At 36.7% G+C, this 18,113-nt stretch overlaps 1 protein-coding gene across 1 annotated transcript in view; it reads right to left on the bottom strand.

The window, feature by feature from the left end:
- Positions 1–18,113, bottom strand: part of LOC107312724 — a 279,152-nt gene that overhangs the window by 212,459 nt on the left and 48,580 nt on the right. Inside the window, exon 2 of the mRNA XM_032443992.1 lies at positions 3,651–3,742. The gene's annotated coding sequence lies outside the window, so the exon portion shown is untranslated. The remainder of the gene's footprint in view (positions 1–3,650; positions 3,743–18,113) is intronic.

Raw genomic sequence — 18,113 nt, 5'->3', positions numbered from 1 at the left:
TGAGTTTTGGTGTCTGAATTCTAGCATACCTGGAAGCTTTTCGGGGTAGCAAGGAGCTATGGCTCCTGGCTCAAAGCTGAATACAACTTATCTTACTCCTTCACAGTCTTTGACTGAGAAAACAGAGGAAGCTGCAGAGGATCTATGTTTCAGATGAATCTATGTCAAGAGAGAAAATAAATAGTTCTATTTTCAAGAATTGTCACACTCCACTGAATATGCCTTTGGTCGTATTCATTATTAAACACTTTACAGACTACAGAGAAGGGAGAACTCACGGTTCAGTGATGTCATGCTATGATGCTGCAGATTAGAATACAAGCACCAGAAAGTACAGGTAAGCTGTAACATCATGGTAACATCAATAGGATCTGACTAACTTTGAGTGGGTGTGCAAAACTGGACAGAAAGCTTAATGGATGCCTTCACATTTTTCTGCTTTATGATTTTTCTTTTTGTACTGAACAACCACAACGGAGTCGCAAAAGCTATTAAATAAACCGATAATTTTTTCATCAGCATATGAAATTCTGGTAGGTTTTCAAATTTCTCTGCACAAATAAGAGTAAGCATTTCTCTGAAATCCCACGAAACAAAGTACACATAGCCTGAATGGGGATTACTGAGGCATCAAGAAATGTGTTATGCATATATTTGTATCAGTTCTTGTTCTAACTCTGTGCCTATTACATAGAAATAGAATTGAGGCTTAATAGACTTTTTAGGAATGGTGCAATTTGTACAATGTATAATTTTTAATGTAGACTGACGTTATTTTCTGAAAAAGTAAATGGAACATTTTATAGAGTAAAGATTGTAAGCAAGTGGAAACATAATTCAAGGCTAGAGAAGAGTTATGCTACTGAGTGGAAAATGAAAAGTACTAATTTGCATTTCTGTAATCATTAATAGGGGTTATGAGGTGTCAATTATGTTCCACGTGTGACCTTTTTGGTTTCTAGGTAATGTACCTCAATTAATTGTCTGTGGCATCATAAAGCACCTTTTCCACTGTACCATGACTATGAAAAGCAATAAAATTCCTCCTTTGCAGCTGAAGTATGAAATGCACAACTGACCTTAGCACTTAGCAGTAGCTCACTGATGCTAATGCAGACCTTCTATTGGCATAAATTACAATGCAGTCAAAATTTGAGTGCTTGGTTAATGCATTCCTAGTTCATGGTAGATTTTTGTAAAGTCACAGAAATGACCATGCTTTGAATTTTCTGTTTTACTCCATCAGTTGAATTGCGCATCAAGAATTCTGCACTAATAAAGCCGAATAAGCTGCATCAAATTCCAATGTAAAAGTTGATATCAAAGGGAAAACTGTAATTCAGTTATATTTTTCCTTTCTTAGGAACATGAACCAAGCAGAAATTCTTGATGCTGAAAAACATTACAAACACAGATTGATGTATAGTTTTTGATGGGCATCATGCAGTATTTTCTCCTCAAGAGCACTATGCTGTTAATCTGATGCAAAAAAGTAACCCGTGAATTAAAGGTTATCCACAGTATATTAATTCAGTGATTTTCAAACATTTGTATGTTCAAATTTTCGTATAATTTTCTCCTGTTTTTTTGTTGGTTTTTTTTAAAGGAAAAACAGAGCTAACCAAAACCCAACACCAACAACTTTAAACTTACAAAAGGAAGAAGAGTAAGATTTTCAGCTTCTAAAGATTTTCACCTGGAAAAACATATGGGTAAAAGATGGCAGAGATCAACTTTCTCGGTTGATCTGGTCAAAGATCTAAACTCAGTTCTGCTACCAAAATGTTCAAAGTGTTTTGAAGTGATTTAAATTCTAAGTCATGATTTATTAGCATACACTGGTCATTAAATGCTAAAGTAATTCAGCAGTCAATTATTTTTTCTAATATATTTCTAAATTATAGTTGCATTATCATTTTACAAAGGGGCACACACACACAAAATACTGCTTTCCACCTCCTGCTCCTGAAGCATATGTTACAGAAATGAAAATTTAATCACAAATAGAAAATAGACCAGATCCAACAGAATGTATTTTCTTCTCAGATTTCTAAAGCTTCAAACAAATGTTATATGTAAATTTATTTTCCAACTGACAAATCCCAAGGCCTGAGAAATTCTCTAGGGCTTCAAGCAAATATCTTCTGACATTAACAAAGACTGTGTGAATCAATGGTGAGATATATACTGAAGTTTATATTTATCTCAAAGATTGCTTTTCAAAGCCAACCTGTCAGTAGCAGTTTTATTTTGTTTTCATTAATTATTGACCCACACGTCTTTACACAAAAGCAAACATGGCAGAGGATTAATCTCAAGTTCAGAGCCACAAGGCTATTCAACAATTTGTGAAGCATGCACTGACATAAATGTGAAGTTGGCAATGCTGGCACTTTTAAAGGGATAAGATTGTATTAAGTTGAAGTACAGACAACATTTTATAAAAGCTTCAAGTAGTTTTGTAAGTACTAACATGCTCAAACACATCACTAATGTAGACAGTACGCATCCAAAGACAGACTCTATAAAAATACTTTCTGATATATTGATCCTATTCAGAAATAATACTACTGATTCCAAAATAATTAAAAATGGAGATAATTCCAGTAAGAAAATTGCAAAAATGTCTATTTTTTTAACTAATGAAGTGTATTTAGATGCATTTAAAAATTTAGAGTCCTTAGCCTACCCTGTCTGTGAGAAAAATAGAAAGCACTCATTTCATATACAGTCTTACTGCTGTAAAAAGAATGCCATAGTCTGACATATGAAAACCAGACTATTGTCTTTCCTTCCTACAGAACAATATTAATAGCTATCAAGTTAATAGAGAATTAAATTTAGGAATAGCCTTAAACACTCTCAGAACTAATATTAGTAGCTAGCGTACCAGTAGCTATACCAGTGAGAGCCTGAAGATTTTTCGCCTGCTAGAACAAGACTTAGCAGACACCTAAAATGTACCTGATACCATCAAAAACTATGTGTCATTTCAGTGTAGCACACTTATTTTGCCTTCCTACTTAACTTCCACAGCACAGTGTAAGCCAAATTAGTCACGAGTATTCTGTTACTGAGGTAAATCTCTATTAAACATAAATAAAATTAAATCTGTTTATTGAGTTACTTCACCAAACAGAAAAAATCCACATATCCTGCAATAAATAATACGGGAGAAACTAAATAATATCATTTTTCATGGTAACAAACCAAACCAAATGTCCTTGCCATATTTGAGCAAATATCATGGTGATTCCAGTGGGCCCAGCACAAACAAATCTGCTCACTTCAAACAGCTCCAGCAACTTTCAGAGTAACTTTTCCTTCCACAATACCACATGTGACATTGGAGAATGACCATTTTAAGGAGAAATCAGTACAGGCAGAGTAAATGATGTGTAAAATTGAGTAGAAAGATCTTCACTTTTTCTCCATATTTATCGTTGCCAACTATTCTCAGAATGGCAAAGGATTGACAGAGCATTCAGTAGAAAGTTCCATTCATCTGTAGCTTGTTTTCATTAAAAAGTATAATTTTATGTCAAGTGAATTTATGTTCTGTTCTGACATGCATTATATTATAAGTCTTTGATATAATAAAACGGTTTCTGATCACTGGAGTTTGAGAGAGATTCATTCATTTTGCTTACCTTATTCGCAGTATGCCCTTCATTCCATTCTTGAAGCTTTACTTGGGAGGAAGAGTAGTTCTGCTAGTATGGTGATCATAAATCTTGAGCTCCTGGTGATTAAATAAAAAAGTTTATATTAATATTGAAAATCAAACACTTCATTACGTCTAATTACAACAGTCCTGAATGTTTCATTAGATTATAACATCTAAAGAGAAACTGCTTACAAATAAATTATATCTTTATGGTATTGACACTTCATTGACACATATGCATATGTATGTATCTAGATGATAGTTGCAAATAGAAAAAAAAACCAAACGTTTAGCTAAATAGTTTTAGTGAAAGTGCAGTGATAAATTACGAACTGTGCCACAATAAAGCTCACACCAAACATGAAATCAAGGGGGAAAAAAAATAATAAAATTTGATGACCTAGAGAGGTCACCTAATTACTTCATTTCCCTAAAGCACATTACCTGGGCTCACTATTAGTATATTTTTAGAAGTCTACAACATTGAAGTCAATCTCCCCAGGAAAACTTATTCCCAGAGTTATACAGTGAGGAAGTTCTCCACAATGTTCACTTGTTTAGTGTTCTAGTGTTCAAAGCAAAATTAGCTACCCAGATTTCTGAAGTCCCTTTCTGCTTTCTCACTTTTAATTACCAAAATTACTTAAAATTTATACTGTAGATCATATTCTTAAGGCTTTTAATCATTCCTGATTTCCTTTGGATTCTCTCCAAATTTATGATGCATTTCTTGGAAATGAATAATAGGTAAGGCCATATAATCTGTGTCAGATATGTTTGCTAAATCTTGCTTTTCTGCTGTAAGTCCAGTCATAAAATTCAAAGTTCTCTCCCACAGGAGTTACTGACTTACAAAAAGGAGGAATTATGACTTATTTTGTTTGTGAAACAAAATGATTTTCAAATCATTTTCTGTAAAGATATCATTATTTAGCCAATTGCTCTCTGTCTTTCTTTCAGTCAGTACAGCTTCTGCTGAAGGTCAGTGCTGCAAATTGTGCATATTTAGCATACAGTAATAACTGAACCTGGTTCAGTTCAGCCCATGCCAGGGTATTTAGGCTACTGCCTCCCCTACAGTGTTGGCAAAACAGATTCCAGGGGAAAAATAGGACATATGTGTAAGATATTGCCTTTCATATTGTTTTCTTTCAATCGTGCCTATCACTAATGAAAAATCACAATCAGAAGCAGCAACAAGACAGACACATCACCTGCTATTTTGATAAAAGCTGAATATGCTAAGCAGCCATGCACTGGACACAGTAATCAAAGACTTTAAAAGACAAGGCAAGGACATGACTCCTTCCCGAGAAGACAGTGAGGAAAGAGGGAGGTAGCTTTTGTAAGTGGGAAGTAAAAGAGACTGGAGCATTTCAGGTCAGGGCAGCTTAGAAGAAGGATCATAGCTTTTGCTTCAGACACCTCTCTGTGCTTTTCCCTCGAAGAAGGAAGTACATCTACTTTGAACAGCAGAAATATGAGAGAAGATTTAAGCTTAACCTACTGGAAGGTGAGCAAGATACACAGAGATGTGAAAGCTGCCACAGAGAGTCTAAGTCCAGCTTGTTAATGAATTTTATCTTCAGTAATATTGTTGCATTATTCCAAGTCCCTATTTTGAATAAATCTGCACTTCCAGTCCTAAATCATGTCAGGTGACAACCATGAGCATAATCATTCTAACAGCCAACAAAACACTCCACTGTTACTGGGGGCATCCTGAACAACTGGATGAGAACTTCCTAACAGATTTCAGGTTTCTGTTTTTAAAACCCAGGTTCTGGGCTGAATGAGGCATGCCTGCAGAACTGCAAAGGCCATTTTGGGCAACATATATCACAGGAATTCAAAGAAGACTATGCATCTTCAGCAGACACCCTGTCACCTTTTGGCATGTTGTGAGGAAGCTGGGGAGCACACCTTTACTCTGAGCATCCCAACAGAGGGACAACGCATGACAACAACTGAACAAATAACAGTTCTGCTCCAATAAGCAGTCTGCTACTATGTGCTGTGAGACTGAGGATGTTGTGCTTTTCTTCTGTCTACAGTTTCCCCAGGAGCAAAAATTCAGTATGAAAGACAAAACAAATCTTAAAGAAATGTTTCTTTATAGCACAGTTTTGATCACACTGTTTCTGTATTTAGAAATTCATCTGTAGCATTTCATGGTTGTTCACCCAACTTGCTTGGTAAATAAATCACTTCATGTTGGTAATAGCCAATGAAAGAAAACAAGACTAAAAGGCCAGCTGCAGACAGCAAAATACAAGTCCGTGAATTCTATGCCGAGAATTATCCTGTATTTAAATCACGCTACATGAGATATTGATTCACATATGGGACTGTCTTCTGACCTGTAACAGCTCATACTATGTTCTGAAGAGTCAAGAGAAAACAGAAAAGGAGGTTAAACTCTGCCTGTGCTGATGCCAGGCTGTTAGAAGTGCACGCTTAGTGGGTTTCTGCTTCTTTTACTTTCCCACAGCTAAGCACAATAAGGCAATGCTACTGCACAGCATGTAAATAAAGGCTTCTTTTAGGTCCATATTATTTTCCTGCAGGATGCCACAACTATGTTCTCTGAGGGCCTGGGATCAAACACTGATGCTTCAGGAAAGCCAAATATATTTACTTCAGGTTCCAGTGAGATTAAGGCCAGGATGACAGCAAACAAAGGTGTTATGGAAAAAGAGTCAGCATAACTGGTCACTGGGCAGGCCCAATGTTTGGAAAGTAGTGATATGCTTTTAAAGCTACCGTAGTTCTTACTGCTTTTACAGTGCAATGTCAGTCTATATGCTGCTGCCCCAAATGATCCGACTAATCACTGATAAAGAATTACATTCTTTGTATTTGATCCTTTTAAACTGAAGGGTTTTGCAGACTGATCCCTACTTAGTCAGCTACTTAATTAAAACTTTAATTTTATAAATGCTACTAATTTAACTGAAAATTACTAGTGAAAGATTATCTTATTATTGCATGTAACTGTCACTTACATGCAAATCAGACACCCAACCGGACCGACTTTACATTGTATTTTCTTGTCAAGGCTCATTAACACTATTACACAGAACTCTGTGATAACTCTATTTTATTGAAGTCATAATGAATGCTTAAATTCATAGCAAAAAGAAATTTATTTCATTATTTTCAAGTCACAAATCAGGTTGTTCGACTTTTTTTTTCTTCATTTTTTCCAAAAAGTACTGTATGTGCAGCTGGCAGCCTCATGCCTCTGAAAACACCATATCAGAATCCACACCACTAGATCAATGAACTGTTGGACAGAAGCACTCAAAATCACCTCCCTTCCCATTATCATGCTTTCTGGTCTTCCAGGCACAAATTACCCATCAACCTCCTTGACCTAGTTCTAGAAACACTGCCGTAAAGAGCACCTGTCAGAGTGATGCATGTGCAAGCCCAGTGCAATGACAAATAGGAAGCAATAGCAGTTATCACAAGGAATAACAATTTAGCTACAAATCTGGCTGAGCATCAGACTGGTTTGATTTCCCACTGCAAAATCTAAAAGCTGCTACTGGACAGGACATTATCATGCCAAATCTCCATGACTCACCATAGGGCAAATTACTAGCGAGGTGTGTGACTGCAGGAATATCCTCCAGCCTTTTAAATACCTGACACCAGATTTCTTTCTTCCCCAGTAAAGCCTGCAAAAGACAGCATGGAGGAAATTAAAAGAAAGCCTGCTTATCAGATCAACTTCTGGGGTAGAAATTCACAGCCTGACATCCTAAGGGTACTCAGCTACTACAGTCCTTACTATTTGCAGTTAAAAAATTGGTGCTTAATTAAAAGAATACGGGCTTCCAAATTGTAATTAGTCATATGTGAAATCTCCAGAGATGTAATGTTTGGCTTAGATTTTATGCTTATCTACTGTTTCGGGGCTAGGAGGACAATAGAGAAGATTTTTCTACTCGACGTTTGGTTTGGCTGTAGTAAAACTATGCAAGGAAAAAGGATAGACAGAAATTAATTGCCTGTGTCCATTACCATGGAGCTCTGAAGTTATCACTATAGAAACTATTATGGGGAGCCTGCCACAGCGATAACAGGCTTGTGCACCACCGTCACTGCGCAAATTGCCGGGGCACAGGCCAGGGGACAGAGCCAAGAGGCAAATGAGCTGCTCACGCATAGTTGTGAATGGACTCTCACACGCTCATTTGTGGGTTTAGCAAAATGGAAATGAAAGTATTTAATAAAGGCTTCCATTTCCTTTAATGAATTACTGACTTAAGTTCAAGGGGGTCTTCAGAAGTCAAAGTGGCTCTGCCTGTGGTAACAATTTAATCCCCTCTTGAACTCAAATGAGTGCCATAAAGTGCCTTGCCTCCTCCCACGTGAATGGCTTGTTTCAAAATCAAGCGTAATGCTTATACTTTGAGACAGTGGGAATAACAGTCCTGCAAGGGCTGTACATAGAGAGAAATAGTAGCCAAGGCTGGTGCCTGGGGAAAGGACACCCTCAGAGCAGGCTGACTCGGTGAAGAGGTACCACAGGAAAACTTTTGCTATGAAATTCATGTGGCAGTTACTACTCTACCCTGGCCCAGATTCTAAAGTGACAAACTGCTTTGCTGGCAGAGATTTTCCAGAGCACTGATTATTGGTTTCATTCCACTTCTGATTTTGGAAAGGGAGGTCTGTCTCTGGAATGAGGAGGAGGAAAGGGAAAGGCAGTAACTGCAGCCAGAACTGGGAGCCTCTCTTGGTAACCAGCCAAAGTGTGAAGAGGTTTCATATCACAGTCACTCATATTTGCTTTATGGGGGAGTGTGCATGTGTAAGCTCACAAAAAATACATCCATACATCAGCAGAATTCCCTAATTCCTTCCCAAGTCATGCAGAACTCAATATTCTATCATTGTTTCCCATCAGCAGTGAGTAAAAATGCTTGCCAAAAACACAACTACAAAGTAAGTGACTGTATATTCCACAGAAATACGTCTAAAAGGTTTGGCATTTTGAAACATTTTATATATTTAGTCACTCATCTCTTTCAACTTATTAAAAAACACAGTAAGGGCACAATAGATTGTTAACTGAAGAATGGCATACTTCAGATGCAGTGTGTGTAGAACTTGAATCCAAGACAAAGAATGGCATAATTCTAAGAATTACAAACTTACACAGTGTCACTGTGAACATGCAATATGTGCTCAGCGTGGTAGTTACAACTTTTAACACCCCCATCAAAGTTTCTAATAACAGGTGTTGATTGTTAGCTTCAGAAGGGCAGGCTGACATCCTTCTGGCTTAGTCTTTCAAATGCACCTGTGTGATGCAGTGACATTATATCCTCTTTTCACTTTTATGTTAATGCAAATTGCCTCTCTAAAAATCTAAAAATTCAAAGCACAGGTCTAAACTAGTCATTATGCCAAAACCATGTAGACATTATGGCATCTCCCACAAGATTTTTAAGCTTTCTTAGTGAATGTCTGGAAGAATGAGCTGGATTCTTTCAACAAGTGTCCACTAGATGGTGGCATAAGCTAAAGTATTAAATTACTTATTGAAATGATAGCGAACAATAAAATGACAGCTTTGGATTTTACTAAGACTTCTGATTTTTTATCTGATACTGAGATTTTCTACTTTGTTCTCCTCATTCTAATTGCTCTGTTTATTTAACTTATTAAAGTTTGGAATGAAAGGTGCATTTTATTGTTTGCATTCCAAACTTAATTTTCATATCTTTTGATATGAATTACATAGTAAAGTACATTACAAGTCAAAAGACCTTCATTTTTATTACCTCTAACCATTTTGCTTGTTATTTATGTAAAGTATTTAATCAAGAAAGAAAAAAAAACAACCATGCATAGAGAGTTTCTGTGATACCAGTGTTAGCTTGACTCGCCCTAAATCATGCATTAGCAGGATGAGGCTTGACAGACTTACCCACTACATCAACATTGCCATTGCCTTAGCAGAGGCCAAAGAAAGAACTACACGAAGACTATTCTGCACGTACTTCCTCTAGAGCGTTAGGGACTGAGGTTCATAAATCATTCCTGCTCCAACACCAAGAAATGGTACAGGAAAAAAAAGCAATTTAGTGTTCTTCATTTCAGACTATTAGTAGTCAGAAAGCAACCAATAGACTTGGTGAGACTGAAGCAACAGCAATGCACAGTCAGCTTCCAGCCCAGCAGCTCTGTTATGGAAGGAACACGTATAATTTTTTAATTTTTTCTCTGCATAAAGCCAAAATTGGCTCCTGAATTAAATTACTGGTGGATAGGTGAATCAATACAAGATGGAAGTAGAGATAAAATGAGCATTCAGAACATACCACCATTGCACAGAGTTTACATCAAAAGGCAACAGAAAGATTTAACAACTTAAGGGCCCCCTGTGCTCCTTGCTATTTCTTGTTGGCCAAATAGGAATGGTAGTAAGGCACAGTCATTTGCTTCCCCTCAGACAGAATATTGTAGTTTAAGTATACAGAGCATTGCACCAAAAAAATAGTGTGAACAAGCATTAAAAAACTTTGATCAAGGTTCTTTCAGAGAGGCAAGTTGCTGTGCAACTACACAGAAAGTGCCTGTACAGGAAGTATTTGGTTCAAAACTTCTTAATACCCAACATTTTCAAGCAAATCCCCTTCCCATGGAATTGCCTGTAAAAATTAGTTACAGCCACAAAAGAAACAGAGGATTTGCAGAATAAGGTTTTCCCTACAGAATTCACTTCCACAAGAAAAGCAAAGACAGTAGAATTAGACAAAGTCTGTTTCAAAAGTCTTTGCTAGTTATGTCTGTGTACACAAATCAAGATGTAAGACACAAACATAAAGAAGTATTCCTAAAGGCAAGGCAGCTTTACAGTTCCACAGAATAACCTCACAGGAACATTTCTCATAATGATTTCCAGAACGTGAAAACTGAATACAAACTGTTGAGATTGTTCTCATATGTTTCATGTTATCAATTTGATGCACACACACGTTTCAAGTTTGCCCTTGTGGTACAACCCCATTTGCATCGTCCCTAAGCAGATATCTGCACAATTAGAGAATCTGACTTTGAATGTTGTGGCCTTAGGTAAGAAATTAAGTTGCACAGTCTCTGTCATCTGTATCCAATAAGCAGCAAACATCTACAGCGTGCTTAAGTCAGGGAGAAAGCTTATGGGAAACGAGGGAACTAAGAACTCATATAAGCAACAATTCACCTAAACAAAAATATTTAAAAAGAACCTCTTCTTCTCTCAGGACTAAAACAGGTAAAGAACAGAGGCAAATCAACAAGACACAAGGTGAGATGAAGATTCAAAATCCAGTGAAATGAAATCATGAACTTTTGAGACAGTGCCACCACTCCAACCACAGCCAACTCTGAAGTAATCTGACAGACAACTGAAAATGCAACGGGAGAATGAGTAGTAATTTTTATTTGGACAAATTACAGTGGGAACATTTTCTATAAAGAGTGTCTATGAAAATAGAAAGATCTTAGCATTCCTAATATGGAAATGAAGAAATGTAAAAAGCAAAAAATAGACACTGAGTAAAATTTATTCCTAATATTTTGATGTAGAAAACAGAACTAGAATGAAATTAATAATTCATAATATACTAAAAAAATATTAAGTGAAATTTAATGACACAATAAGTATTCCTTCATTTACCAGTATATACATGCAAATGAATGCAAGTGTGACAGTGAAAGATGCCAGTGAAAATTAAGGGAAATTTGGATGATGCGCTTAAGCAGCTAAGTATCATTCACAGATAAAAGCATGCCCTGGGAAAAACTGCAAAATATGTTATGAGGGAGGAGGAATGATCATCACAAAAGTAAATACTGTACTTATTTAAAATGCTTAGTTAACGATGAATAAAGAGTGGAATAACACCACCCAAAGTGTTCTAACATCTTTCCAAGCAGAGAAATATTTGTAGATCATATTTTCATGTATTCTATGATACTGGATGAAAAAGAATATATGTTCTACACATTGTTTCTCAGGTGTCCATAAGGGGAAATCATACCATGAGTTAGTTAAAGTTAGATTGAAGAGAACTCTAGCAGGTTTCTAATGAAATGTCTGAGTGTCAACAGAGAACTAGACAATGTTATTATCAGCAATCATCTTTTTCCATTCCTAAAGTTTGACCACATACTTCCTTGAATCACATAATAACAGAAGATTTATACCTATAACGTAGGTAATGAGGCTTCCTCAAAAAAAAACAAACACCAAACCACAACATAGCAAAAGTCCCTAAAGCACACAAGACTGAGCTGCATGAACCTCAGCACATTGCGTGCTGATGGACACGGGATCCATGGAAGGCCAGATACACGGGAGAGGAGGACAGAAGGGTAGGGGGAAAAAAGCCCAGATCTGCCTTTATTTCCCTGATAAAGCAATGCTAGAGGGGCCAATTTAAAAATAGCGGAATGCTACTAACCATGTGTACTTTTTCAAGAGACAAGTTCTTGAAACAAACAGAACAACACAGTAATTCATCTGGCAACAACATACGCTGCATATCAAATACTGAAAAATTATTTTCAATTGGGATATGTTGTGTGTGTGCAATTTGCATGCACACAAAAACAAATGTTTAGATTTGATTTTGTTTCTTTGCCACTGGAAAAAGAAACCAAGATTTTTTCTTTACCTATGGTAACTCTCTGCCTTATGGAAACACATCTCCCAGAATGAAATAGTGTGAATATTCGTTAGCTGTAACGCCTTTCCAGGTAAGTCCCAAACCACCAAAGTTATCAAAAAGATTTCAAAAATGAAATGCTATTTGTCAGTCTCTTCAGTTTTAAAGCACTGTAGCGCTTGGATTTATTTCTTATTGTTCTGATATTGGAAGCCTTGCTATTTTACTCTTAAAACAACTAGATTGCTGTCTCCAGTAAATGACCAATCTTGACATCTAATATTTCACCATTTTGAAAAAAAATAGCATCTTTGTCTTCTCTTAGGCTGTAGCCACTAAACTCTGGCAACTCCATTTAATTTTGCAGGGGATGCTCTGTCTCCAACACAATGTCTGAAGCTCTTAGGTCTATCTGCATACTCTGCAGGATCAGTATGAGTGTCAACAAAGGTGTATAACCTGTCAACTTTACTCAAACACTGATGGTTTATTATCCCTTAATGTTTTGACACCAGAGCTACACCCAATTAAGAAGCGGCTAGATCCCCCTGCCTGTTTCAATGAGCCTCTCCTCCTATGTGAGTAACTGCTGCAATTTTCTTTCTCATTTTTATCTTCTGTTAGTCACAGGATAATCATGGGAAGCACTTTTCACCATTAATTCAAGTGGTATGACACCAGTTCTGGCTAGAGAATATACAATTCATTTTAAATGGTAACATTTCCATTTGACTGTTTCAGAGTGAGAAAACACATCTTTTGAAGCTACCTAGTGGAAAGGATTATAAAAGTTACTACTTTAGAGGAGCAGAGAAAGAAGAGGGGATGGCTGTTGGACTAAGGTAGCATGAAGCTATTGCCACTCAGGCATCCAGTGAACCTTTTAATTACACAACTGAATTTTGGACCAAGTTACACAGAGAGTGAAAGGAATGTATAAATTAGAATTAATAGAGCAATAGAAAAACTACAAACAAGACAAATATATACTAGGAGAACCAACTAATCTACACAGAACTGTCCTTAATCAAACCAGTTATCAGAATGCTATGCAAGGTTCTAATTTTTCTCTTCATTTTAATTCTCAAGTAAATGAAAGTATTTTGTTTTCCCTAAAATCATGTTTTAGCAGTTATTTCCTTCCTTTGAGTCAAACAGTATAACAGTATTTATGCATCACAGAGGTGTGCATGAGCCGTCAATAACGTTGCAGTTTTCACAAAAGATCTACATCGCATGGAAAGCATCAGAGCAAAAGATGTGCTTGTGTTTTATATATTCACACAGCGTAAATCACATTAAAAATGGAAAGCTCCACAATCAAATCAAGAAAATCCAGGTGGGTAATGCATATAAATAAAGAAAAAAAAATCAGAACTAGATGCTATTTCTGATCAGCATTATGATTTCCTTTTCTCATTTAATCTTCTTTCTGAAGCTTAACAGATGCTACAGTTTTTCTGGTGTGCTGCTGTTTTTTATTAGTGTACTTTAGGAATGGAGGTCTTTTATTTAAACATTAATGCAATTTAACTGTTACAGCTTTTGGTTCTTCACATGGTCTGAAAGCAGACATACTTAAGATGGAAGTTCTTTCAGCTGCTGTCAGCCATCAGTATCCATTAACTTGTTTCTGTAAGACTTTTCTCCAAAGAAGCATGTTCCTACTTCCATTCAAGTCACAGACTGCAGCTACTAGTGCTCATCAAGAGGTACTGTATTGTACTGTGGAACACAGGTATTTTTAAAAATAACTTTAATCTTATGTAAATCTAAGTTCTAGCTGATTATAAGCCCTTCACAAAGATAAATTATAGAAAACCAATCTTCTGCAAATGAAAATGATTGCAAAGCCAATTTTATGCACATCTACCACTCTTACAGTCTAAAAGAAAATAACGTGGGCTTTTCCATTAAAATATAATTGAAAACATACGGCATTCTTTCCTGGATAATTTACATAGAGCAACTAATGAAAGTATTGCAGTTAGACCAGGCTTCAGTCAGAAGTAATATCAGAAAAGTAATGTCATCGCAGCATGGTTCTAATTACTCAATTTTTAAACTAATTCTTAGGGCTTTTTAGTAAATGCCCTGACTTAATAGTTTTAGCATGCTTTGGTTAATCTAGGGCTCAGATGAAAAAGAACAATTGTTTTTAAACATTATAACAAAGACCCCCTCCAGAAATGTATTCACCCAGTCGCTCCAAGATGCTTTTCATAAGCAGCTCCCTCCTTCCTAAAAGGCCCACATGCAGCACAACCCGCATGAGCTTTTGCATAGAGGCTGGGCAAATACTGAGGCCTGCATGGTACTCTACAAGTTCAGCCATAAATAACTGCTGAGGTACCTGACAGCCCTGCACTCCTATGGCTATACAACCTATGAGTAAGGTTACTAGTTAGTTACACTGCAAGCAAGACTTGTCAGGAGATTACTATTTTAAGAGACATTAAGAAAGAATTACATAAGGAAATGACATTTCACTTTCCAAATGTGTTTTTATGGAAGTGAGACTGCTGGAAAGTAATGGGATGTTGCAGCTCTTCAGAAGTGCCCTTTTGGGGATTACTGCTTGCCCTTACTCTGTGAAGAACCTTAATGTATTTTGGCTTATACAGTGACCTCATGCCTTCAGTTGAAATCCCATGGTTATGCCAAAACTTGCTCTCACTTGGAAATAATAGGCATATTTAAAAGAGAATACCTCTTATTTCCTCATCAGTATACACTGTGCTCCCATGTGGAGATTTACACATAGTTTCAAATTTCTCTGATCTCTACATAGACCACAAACACCAAACACAGTGCTTTGCATCTTCTTCTGATAACAAAGCTCTGTTTTCTGAAATTGTAGCAATAGGAATAGCTACAAAATGAAATATTTACTATAGTCTCAGTCTTTTGCCTTCCCACAACAAATTTAACTGTTACCTGATGCCCATTTACTATTTTCCTCGAGACAGCACTCTCCAATTATTTAAGTACGCATTTTATTACTAATAAACAGAAAACAGCTCATTCCAGACAATTCCTTCTAAAACGTGTGGCAGCAAGCCCAGCTACCTTTAATATATTGGCAAAGTATATAATGATTTTCAGTAACCTTGAATTATCACAACTTCAAATGCTTACCTACGCTCCTGCTCCTTTCCTTGTTGATTCTGCACCTGAGCAGTTGCTTCCTCTTGTATGTGTTTACTCACTTTCCTTTAACATATCTACTTATGTTTCAATATTGTAGAGGATAGAAATGCCCTCCTTTCTCTTGTAGTTACTAGAGGTAAAAAAAAATCCAAGTAAAAATGCCTTTCAGTACACTAGGGCCCATTTTACACAGTTGTTTAACAACTGCTATAGTATCAGTGCTGTTGGTATTGCAACATGTATTCGAAAGCATTTGGAATGTGCCTATAGGGCCACTGAGTGAGTATGAGAGATCAGTGAACTGAAATGGTCACCTATTCAGTGAGCAGATAACCTGGTCACCCACATTTACAGCAAAGTGCAGATCAGCTCCACAGTGATTATGATTGGTTGAAGCTGCTGTCACAGGTGGATCAAACCTTACATTTTCTCTGCAGAACTTTCACACAGGTGTAGTTCAGATCTGCCTATTTTACATTCAGTTCACAGCCTAGAAGGTAATTTCTAATTTCCTTAAGTCTGAAACCAGTTCTCTTTAGGAAGTACTTTGAAAAAGTCATTATACTTCTTTCGGAGCTATTGTGGTTTCTCCCTGATCACACATTCATTCTTTACACAGGCCATGAAAACTGCAAACAATTTAAAATCTCTGAACTTTTGAAGTGCCTCCATTTATTGCATAACTACAAAATAATAATAATAGTAAAAAAAAAAATTAAAAACCAAAATGCGGCAAATATTCTCTGGGAATTCCAGACAACATTCTTGTTCAGCTCTCACACTACCTTTTCCTCTACTCTTCTAGCACTAAAATGCACATCAGTGATCTCTTTTCAGGTGGTTCCCTTGTGTCTTTTCCTCTACTGAGAACAGTGACAAAGCCCCTGAGCACAGGACAGGGCACTGTAATTCTTTTAACAACCCCTCCAGTGAGATTTAGCAATAAAAGATAAAGGCAGATTGTTTCCAGAGGCTGGAGGACATAAAAAAAATCTACTTCTCTAATTTTATGCTGAAGTCCAGGGTTGTGGAAACCCTGAATGAGGTGAATGCGGCAAGTTGGAAAGCTCAAGCAGGAAAGTGCCATATTGCAGATTGTTTTCTTACCATGTCTGCAAGATCATCTATGTTACTATACAGTATCATCACCCTTTGGGAACAAGGGCTGCTCCAAAAGTAATGCCTCCTATTTTATAATGTTGGCCCATGAAATCAGAGGCAGATGTTGGTGGGATGGCAGCAAAGGTTGAACCTTCCCATCAGCATTCCACTCTATTTTGTTGCTGTGTGACAGATGGTTGCAGTGGGGTAGTCTGACAGAATGGCATCTGACATGGAATGTTTACACTTGTTGGACATTTATGAAGATGAAAGAAGAGATGTGAGTGCAATGAGATGAAGGGATGTGTTTCAGCAGTAGCAACAGTGACATAAAAGACAAGCCACGTTTTGCACAGCCATGCACAGCTATCACACCACCAAAAAAGAGCACCTTGATCAGCTATCTGTGCAAACTGACTAACAGTGGTGACTACATTGAATAAGAGTCTCTTGTAGCTGAGAATTTGCTCTATCACATAACCTTACTGTGCTCTTTGTACCTGTCATAATTACCCTGGAAATAAATAGGAGGCATTACTTTTGGAGTCAGCTATGAATAAGCTTGGAAAATGCACTCCAAAATAGAAATAAAAGCCTGTTGTGAGCCACTGTTTTTCTTGAAGTATTAATATCCATTTCTGCTGGATAAGAAAGCTCCTTGTATGTTCCATATGATGTGCTTAACAAATTACTATAAATAGGCATGATTTTTTTCCCTGAAATTGCATTTCCCTGATGTTTAGCTAGTGATTCTCCCAATTATAAAGCAATCTACTTCCTGACTAAAACATGCTTTTCCTCCACATTATTTATTTAACATTTGCAGCGATATGCACAGGGCTTCTGCCAATGAGTAGAATCCACTGTTAAAGGTTTTTCTGACCTTTTAAATGACTGTCGAAATACTGATGTACACTTCTTTCTATTCATCTCTTGTATTACCAATTCCTATTATTTTTTACTATCAATTATGTGATGGAATTAGAAAACTAAATTTTTCTTGTGGAGTGAAAGTTGACGCAACTATAGTGCTCTGCAAATAACCACACAGCTACTTGGAGTCGATTCAGGCAGCAGAACACATTATGCCGTGCTCTGCGTGCTGGAGCTTACTACAATGCCTGCTGATTATGGTATAATTGACATGAGCCTTGCCTGCACTCCACAGTCCCCAGTTAACATTTGAGTTTTATATTACATAAAATAGAGCATAAATACATTATGCATGTATAAAAGCAACTCAAATAATAGTGGTTGTTACAATTGCATATCCCTCAGCACATTAAAACATTCTCTACAAAGAACGTTACGCGAAGAAAAGCTGCTATGATGAAACTCATTTCCTCCTCCTTACTCAACTGTCTTAATCATTCTAGAAACAGAAAACAATTGGAGGAAATATATTTGCATAATACCTGTTTCATCACATATTATCACTATTACAACTAGCATGCAAAGGCTGAACTGAAGCAGAATTTTTGAAAATATGGTGAATCAGAAGATTTTAATTTTTTCAAACAAATTTA

Source organism: Coturnix japonica, chromosome 4, assembly GCF_001577835.2.
Source record: "Coturnix japonica isolate 7356 chromosome 4, Coturnix japonica 2.1, whole genome shotgun sequence".
Taxonomy (NCBI): Eukaryota; Metazoa; Chordata; class Aves; order Galliformes; family Phasianidae; genus Coturnix; species Coturnix japonica.
Note: the sequence above shows the minus strand (reverse complement) of the source record. Positions and strands in the feature narration are given on the sequence as shown.